This window comes from Silene latifolia, chromosome 4 (assembly GCF_048544455.1).
Source record: "Silene latifolia isolate original U9 population chromosome 4, ASM4854445v1, whole genome shotgun sequence".
In the NCBI taxonomy this organism is placed as follows: domain Eukaryota; kingdom Viridiplantae; phylum Streptophyta; class Magnoliopsida; order Caryophyllales; family Caryophyllaceae; genus Silene; species Silene latifolia.
Window position 1 is genome coordinate 97,783,608 of NC_133529.1, and position 7,939 is coordinate 97,791,546.

At 40.7% G+C, this 7,939-nt stretch overlaps 1 non-coding gene across 1 annotated transcript; it reads left to right on the forward strand.

The window, feature by feature from the left end:
* The first annotated feature begins 5,803 nt into the window (after positions 1–5,803).
* Positions 5,804–5,912, forward strand: LOC141654551 (small nucleolar RNA R71). The gene has a single exon (XR_012548108.1). It is a non-coding gene; the product is annotated as a small nucleolar RNA R71 (small nucleolar RNA).
* Positions 5,913–7,939: the final 2,027 nt, after the last annotated feature.

A 7,939-nucleotide genomic window follows, 5' to 3' on the forward strand; every position in this document is an offset into this window, starting at 1 on the left:
CAGTTTGGCAAATTTGTTGAACTTTTGAAGAGTTTGGAAGTTTCCGTGTCGTTCACTGAATTGCTGACTAAGGTACCCTCTTATTTAAAGTTTATGAAAGAGATTTTAGCACGTAAGAGGACTATTAATGATAATGAGACCGTAGCTTTGACTGAGGTGGGGACAGCCCTATTTCAAAATAAGCTACCTCCTAAGCAATCAGACCCGGGTAGTTTTTCGATCCCTTGTCACATCGGTATGCAATTGATTGATAATGCGCTATGCGATTTAGGCGCTAGCGTAAGTGTTTTACCTTTGTCTTTAGCTAAGAGACTTGGTGTGACAAAGCTGAGTTGCACCAACATGACTGTCCAGATGGCCGACCGTAGTTTATCACGGCCACTAGGTGTAGCAGAAGACGTACCTGTTCAGATCGGGAAGTTCTTTATTCCCGTTGATTTTGTCGTCTTAGATATCCCCGAAGATGTGCACACCCCTATCATTCTAGGGAGACCATTTTTGTCCTTTGCCCGTGCAAGTAATAGACGTCGGGGGAAGACTTTGACCTTTCGGGTAGGGGACGAGGAGCCGACTTTTCATCGGTCCAAGTTCCGGAGGGCTCCCATGCAAGCTCAGCCTTGCAATGCCCTCTCTTCTGTTGACCCTATTATTGACACTCCAGATGAAAATTTGGAGAATATTGCTGTTATTGCTAACCCTCCGCCTCATACTGAGAGCAAAAAGGAGGAAAGTTCGTCTGTTTTCCTTACCTGCAGTGCGAGATGAAGGCAAGAAAGGAGCTGTCAGGGGACAGGGTGCAACCATTATCAATCAAACTGGAGCCAAGGACGCCAAAGAAGATGACAGAGGGGCGAGGACGAAGACAGTTCGAACCTACATAGATTGGAACTATGTTCCTCCTCCTCTTGCAAACAGTAATTCAAGCTCATGGAAATCAAAGAGGACGGTTAGTATCGCTGAAGTGACGTCCTCCAATCAGAAGCCCACCAAGGGGCTACTGAAAGCTGATGGGAATTAAACGGGGAAATGCCCCGTGTAACAAATTGTAATAGATATTTGTTTGAATTTCTTTATTACGTTTTTAATTAGGACAATTAGTTTAGACAATCCTTTAGCTTAGACTAAGACTATAGACTGAGTTTTCTGCGTATTTGGTATTTTGGGATGTGTTTGGATATGTTTTACGCAGGTTTGGGGAAGTTTCACGCAATTCGAGGAAGAAGGGACGAATTTCAAAGAGTCTACACGAGGAATTCCTCGATCGAGTACTTTTTGTACTCGATCAAGTGGACAATGGGTCGATCGAGCCGTCTGGTTACTCGATCGAGAAAAGCCAAGGAGGAGAAGGAGACGGCGGTAGCACGAGAGGTGCGGTTGCGGGCTGAGCAGGCGGCACAGCGTGCTGCCAGAGAGGAGGAGAGGGATCCCCCGTTTACACCGACTGCGGAGGAGGCTGGGGACGATGACTAGCGGTCCCCCTTGTTTGTTTCTGGTTTGGGGAGACCGTTTTGTTGAGCCGGAGTACCTGGGAGACGGCGGTGCCGACGACGAGTAGCTACTGGTCTACTCACTTCCCCAGTTTTCTGGCTGGTTTGGGGAAGTTCGTGTTTTGTATGTTCTCTTACTCTTTTTATTTCGTCTCCTTTATTTTTCTTTTATTGGTTGTAAACCCCTATCCCCCATTTTTCTGCTGGTGTATGCTGGAGGACAACGAGGGCGTTGTCCGTTTTGGTTTGGGGAGGGTATTGCATCCTTTTGAGTCTGCATCTGCATTTGTTTTGCATTCACGTTTAATTTTTCAGTTCGCATTTGTTGTTTATTTTCATAAAAATCCCAAAAAAAAAAATATAGAAAATTTCAAAAATTCAAAAACATTTCACGTTTAATTTAGCATATAGGTTGAGTCAGAACGGTAGATTCCCGTGATGACAATGCACTATAACTTGTCAATTTACTTGAGCCTTGCACTTTTATTGATAGTTTTTAGCTTTGTCATACGCATAATCTACGAATTTCTGTTCAAATAATAGCTGACTGTCTAGACTTGACCTATAAACTGGCAAACTACTTAAAAAATTCTGAGTTTTTAGAGCCATAACTGGTGCCATTCATGACCAGTTCATTAGGAATTTTGAGAGTAGTACTCCTTGCATAGCATGTTCATCTCATTTGCACATTTATGACATTCAATTTCTCGTCAAATGCACATATTCGGGTTTGTGGTTGGTGTCATATGCAGGGAGGGTCTTGCAAATTCCCCTTTCTTTACATCTTTGACCCATTTAGCTCCACTTTAGCCAAAACTTGCCTTTTTGACCCATTAGCTACATTCCAAACTAAGCCTGCCTAGTCAAGCTAGTTAGTTTGTCCTTTTGTGGTATGTTTTCCATTGCAGTTTGGTCTGTCATTCTTGTCGGAGTTGGTGTCTGTATTAAGGAAGGAGGAAAGAAAAAAAGAGTATTGAAAAAGAAAAAAAAAAAGAAGGAAAACGTGAAAGAAAAAAAATGAAAAAAAAAATGAAAAAAAAAAAAAAAAAAAAAAAAAAAAAAAAGAGCTGGAACGAAAAAAGAAAGAAATAAATTCGTTGAGAAAACAGTTGTACCCTCTTGTCAGAGTTGAGAAGATGTTCGAAGATGTACAATCGAAAAAGGTTGTTTGTTCCAGTTAGTATTTTCAGACGGTGTTTAAAAAAGGGAACTTTGTGACCGTCTGACTCCTCCACTCTTATTCTATATTTTTTGAGGAGATTGTGCCTTGAGTCTAGTGAGTTTTGTGCCAAGTGAAGGGCACTAGTACTTAGTTTTTCAGTCAGATTGAGATCCGGATGGTTTATTATGGTCCTGTTAGGAACTAGCTTGACGCTTTTACCCCCACATTTCCATAACTTGTTTTGCCTTTTCTCACCTGAACCTCACTATTCCCATATTATTTGCAAACCCTCGGCTGTGACGGACATTATTGGTTGGAGTGTGTGCATTAGTACTTGAATTGTCTTTCATTTTTGTTGCATGCATGCTATGTAGGTCGATTAGGTGAGTATTTTGTCTTTTCTTCTCTCTTTTACATATAACATTTGCCCTTTGCTTCATGAGAGAAGAGTGACCACGTGAGAGTCCAATTTTGTTGGTCTTGCAAGGTCGATAGGTCGACTTTATTTACGAACGACTTATAATTCGTTTGCGTATTGACTACTTAGCTTTAATCGTTGATCTTCGTTGCATTAAATTGGTTCAAGAGACAAGTTAAGCTAGCTCGAGTTATCATTTCCGTTCCATTAGTTTAGTTTTGAGTTTACTCGAGGCGAGTAAAGGTTTGGTTTGGGGAGATTTGATACGTGCCTAATGTATAGTCTTTTTGGCCTATTTCAAAGACGTATTTCTATGCATTTCTATACTGTTTTTATAGTATTTTGCCCCGAATTGGCTACTTTGGTGTATTTGGTCCTTTTTGTAGGAATGATCGCGGAAGTAGCGGAACCATACTCCTTTTCGTCCTTTTTGCATGCATTTAGAGGAGACGGGACTGTCCCAGAGTAAGATACTGCACTTGGAAGTGTCGTTGCACGCATTACGATGCACTTGGGTGAAGACGTGAGCTGAATTGAAGATACAAGTGCTCGATCGAGTTGTTTGCTGGTCGATCGAGTGGTTTCTAGGCCCTCTGAGGCTCGATCGAGCTACTCCTTACTCGATCGAGTAAGCCGCACATGACCAAGTCCTCGATCGAGGGACTTCTGCTGAGATGTTGGTCGATCGAGTAGTTTAATCCACTCGATGAGAGGTTTTCACGGGCGTGGGCTTTTACTTAGTCCGTGGATGTTTTATTTCGCAAGTTTTTCAGTTTTACTTTCTATTTAAGCCTAAGTGAATTAGGTTAATGGACATCTTAGAATCTATTATTCACTTTTTACTCTTTAAGTTTCGACAGTAGAACTTTTCCTACGTTACTCTTGCTCCTTCAACTGTTACTTTTATTTTTGGGATTATTTCACTCGGATTCGGTTGTTCTTTACGCCGGAATCGCTTAGATTGTAATCTCCTCTCTTCCCTTAATAATAATTAACCTTCTTGTTGCTATTAATTCTTGTTTATGTTATCGTTCTTTCTTGCCCTAATTTCCGTTATTGAATTCTATTATTATTTCATTATGTCATCTCTTTGGGAAATTGTTTTTTGTTAGTTTTATTAAGAATATGAGTAGCTAAATCCTTTCATGTTGGGATTAGGGGATCTGCGGTAGGAAAATGACGACGTAGCGAATGACTTGGACGAATTGATTAAGAGGCTCTGTCACTATAGCAATTTAATCGTAATTCCCGACCTAGTTGAGTGCACGCTTCTATGTCACCCATTAAACTGGCTACAATTAATCCTGGATCGAAAGATTGGACTAAATAGGCCTGCTATAAACAGTAGACTACCCTAATGAGGACGAAAGTTAAGTTAGTGGTATTTTAGGGTGGGAAGTGGACCGAAAGGACCTTCTAATATCCGTCTCGCATTAGTTTGTCTCGAGTCATTTTTTCGCTAAGTTGTTGAACTACCGTAGTGAACCGAATTCCCGACATGTCCCCCTCTTATTGATAGTTTTAATTCACTTTCCGCTTTTTATCCCTCTCGCTTTATTTCTCTTTCCCTTCAACTCCGTAGTTTAGAAACCAAATTCAATCAACACCAATTGTTACCATAGGATTAGAAATAGATAGCTGTAGTTGCATTAACTCCCTGTGGATTCGATACTCGACTGCCTCTACTACATTTTAGTTGAGACCGTTAGGTTTTATTTTTGACAGGTACGCGACAGACGTGTCATGGACCATCTCCAGAAACTTACCAAACTTACGCTCCAGCTTAGTATTCTTCAAACTTTCCGGATACGGAACTGCAACACTGGCCGTAGGATCAGCAACCTTCGGCTTCCATAAGCTGAAAACCTCCGTCAAATCATCAATAAGTGTAGAATCATGCACATTAGTTGACGGAATTGCGTCTTGCACTAAAGACCCAGTCGATCGACCGGTCAGCATGGTCGATCGACCAACTTGCCTGGGCGTGAACAGTTCCTGTTCAGAATTAATCTCGTCAGGTGACTCAGTCAATCGACTGACAATGTTGGTCGATCGATTGCTTGTGCTTGGTGTGAATAGTTTCGATCGAAACTTTTTATCGACGCTTGATCGATCGATCGACAATGTTGGTCGATCGACGGAAATCTTGCGATTGAGCTCGTTTTTGCACCAGAAATTAAACTAGCCTCTTCATCATTTTCCGAGTCTCCTCTTGGCTTGTCGGGACCTTCTTAAGAGAGGCCACTTCTGAGATTAATGGCGTTAATCATTTCAATTGGCCCTTCGCATTTACTCGAAGAATTGGCAACTTGCTTAGCCTCTATATTCTCCAACTGCTTCACAAAATTCTTTGAGGACTCAATCCCGGCTGCTTCCATATTCGCCACTTGAATCAAAAGAGTTTGGACCATTTCTCTCAACTCCGCGGTCTCATCTGAATTATGGACAGGAATTTCAACTCTTTCCTTGGAAGCTTCAGAGGCCTCGAGCTTCTCGAGACGGGCAGTAATAGAAGTAATGAGTGTCACGACGGTACTCATTTCATCACTTTGCTTCCGTGAATTCCCACGTGAACTCCCAAAGTCAGCTCTATGGACCGCCATCTCCTCAATAGTGTTCCAACCTCTATTCTGACCGGTATTGTTTTGAAACCTACCATTCGCAGCTGCGTCCAGGATGACCTTGTAATCATCATATAAAGCATTGTAGAATAAGTTGCAAAGATACCACTGCTGGAAGCCATGGCGAGGGACAGCTCGGACCAAACTTTTGAAACGTCCCCATGCTTCACAAAAATCCTCATCAACTCCTTGCTGGAAACTTGTGATTTTGTTTCTCAAGGCGTCAGTCTTTGAAAGTGGGAAGTACTTCTTGTAGAAGGCTAATGCTAGAGATGTCCAATCCGTTACTCCAGCTGCTACCCTATCAAGGTAGCGGTACCAATCTCGCGCCGAATCCTTCAAGGAATATAAGAACATCAACCCCTTTACTTCATCCTGAGTCACCCCAGCTGGTATAGGTATGGAACAGCAGTAGTCTGTGAAAATTTCCATATGCTTCAAGGGATCCTCATCTGGTAGACCAACAAACTGATTTCGCTCCACTAAATCGATATAAGAGGAACGAAATTCGAAGTTATCCGTAGTAGGGGTAGGTAACTGGTGCCCCTTTGGAAGATGGTGTTCCTTTGGCTGAAGATTATCTTATATTGTAGCCATATTCGCAGAACTGAGAGTACTCAAGCCTTCCTCTCAAAAATCTGTCTTCTAACTGTGCAAAAGCAAAACTAGAAGCAAAGGTAAGCAACGGCCTCAAGGAACCAAAGTTCCTTGAGACAAGAAAAATAAACTAAAAATAAAGCAAACAGAATTACACCGTCTCCCCGGCAACGGCGCCAAAATTTGATACCGTCGTTTTGTATCAAAATTAAATTTATAATTCCAAACTAAAATTATAGCTAGTGAAAGTAAGGGTCGAACCACAGAGAGACAAGATCAATTCTATTTGCTTATTTCAGTCTACAAAAGTAACAATTAATGGGGGTTTGAATTTGGTTGATTCTAATGACTAAATGCTTAAATAAGAATTTCAAGATAAAAGGAAGATCGGGAAATTCGGTTCACCATGGCAATGATCAGGGCAATAAGGTAGCAGAAATCCTATAATACGGTCTCAGGGGTACAAGCAAGCCTTTTGATTTATGCTCAAATTAACCTTACGGTCTTCTAATTCCCCGAAATTTCTCAAAGCTTTCGCTCAAAGGAAATTCCAATCTAATGATAATTCTAATTACTAATCTTTCAATCTAGTAAAAAGGCTTATCAAAAGACAACAAGATCGATACGGAAGAATTCGTGCTAACAAACAATCCTAATTTATGCCATGGCTCACCTCATTCCCAATCAAAGAAATTAGCTACGCATGACTAAAACTAAAACAATTGCAAAATTGATAACAAAGAACAAGGTTGACATGATTGAATTTGAATAAAAGATAAAAGACAAGAACTTAATTGCTGAAATTAAATTGGTAAAAACAAGAATCGAAATAACAAGAGATTAAGGAAGAAAGGAATTGCATAAAAACTTACTAATTAAAACGATGAACAAAGTAATCGAATTCGAGGTTTTCCGTCCTCAAAGCTAGATCTAAAAACTGAGTTCTTGAGTTATGAAAAACATAACCTAATTATTACTGTGTTCTACTGATTAAAATATGCCAAAAGTTAATTACAAGTTGGGCTTTTAAAAGTCTTAAACGAAAAATCAATATCAGCTCGCAGACTGGTCGATCGACTGGTCAGCACGGTCGATCGACTGGTCACTTCAGAATAGTAGCGTATGCTGTACTTCATTGGTCGATCGACTGTATAGCATAGTCGATCGACTGGCTGGGCTGTGTAGAAACACTTCTTTTCTTCAAAAACAGCTCCTCACTCCAATGCACGCAACCCAGGGTGAGTAAATCCGAACCCTCTTCTTCCAAACTTCCCTGAAGTTGCCTCCGGAGGACGATTTAGGCTTGAATTAGCTCACTTCCATTCATTCCTACAACAAATCATAGAAAATGCAAAGTAAACCGTTTCGGGAGAAATAGTAGCCTTAAGCTAACAATTATGCATGGAAATACGCGCCAAAACTACAGATAAAGTGTATAGAATATGCACGTATCACTTACTCCTCAGTCAATAACATTAGCTTAGGATTTCATCAAATCCTTTTAAGCTTGGAAACTAAAGTTTGTGCAACCCTTCAACACAAACTTAGTTTATCATCCAAACATGTTTACAAGTTATCAATTGTACTTTAAGGCTTTCACAAGCCCATCTAATGAATTAACTTATTATTGATTCATAATGTACCTAGCAAATGG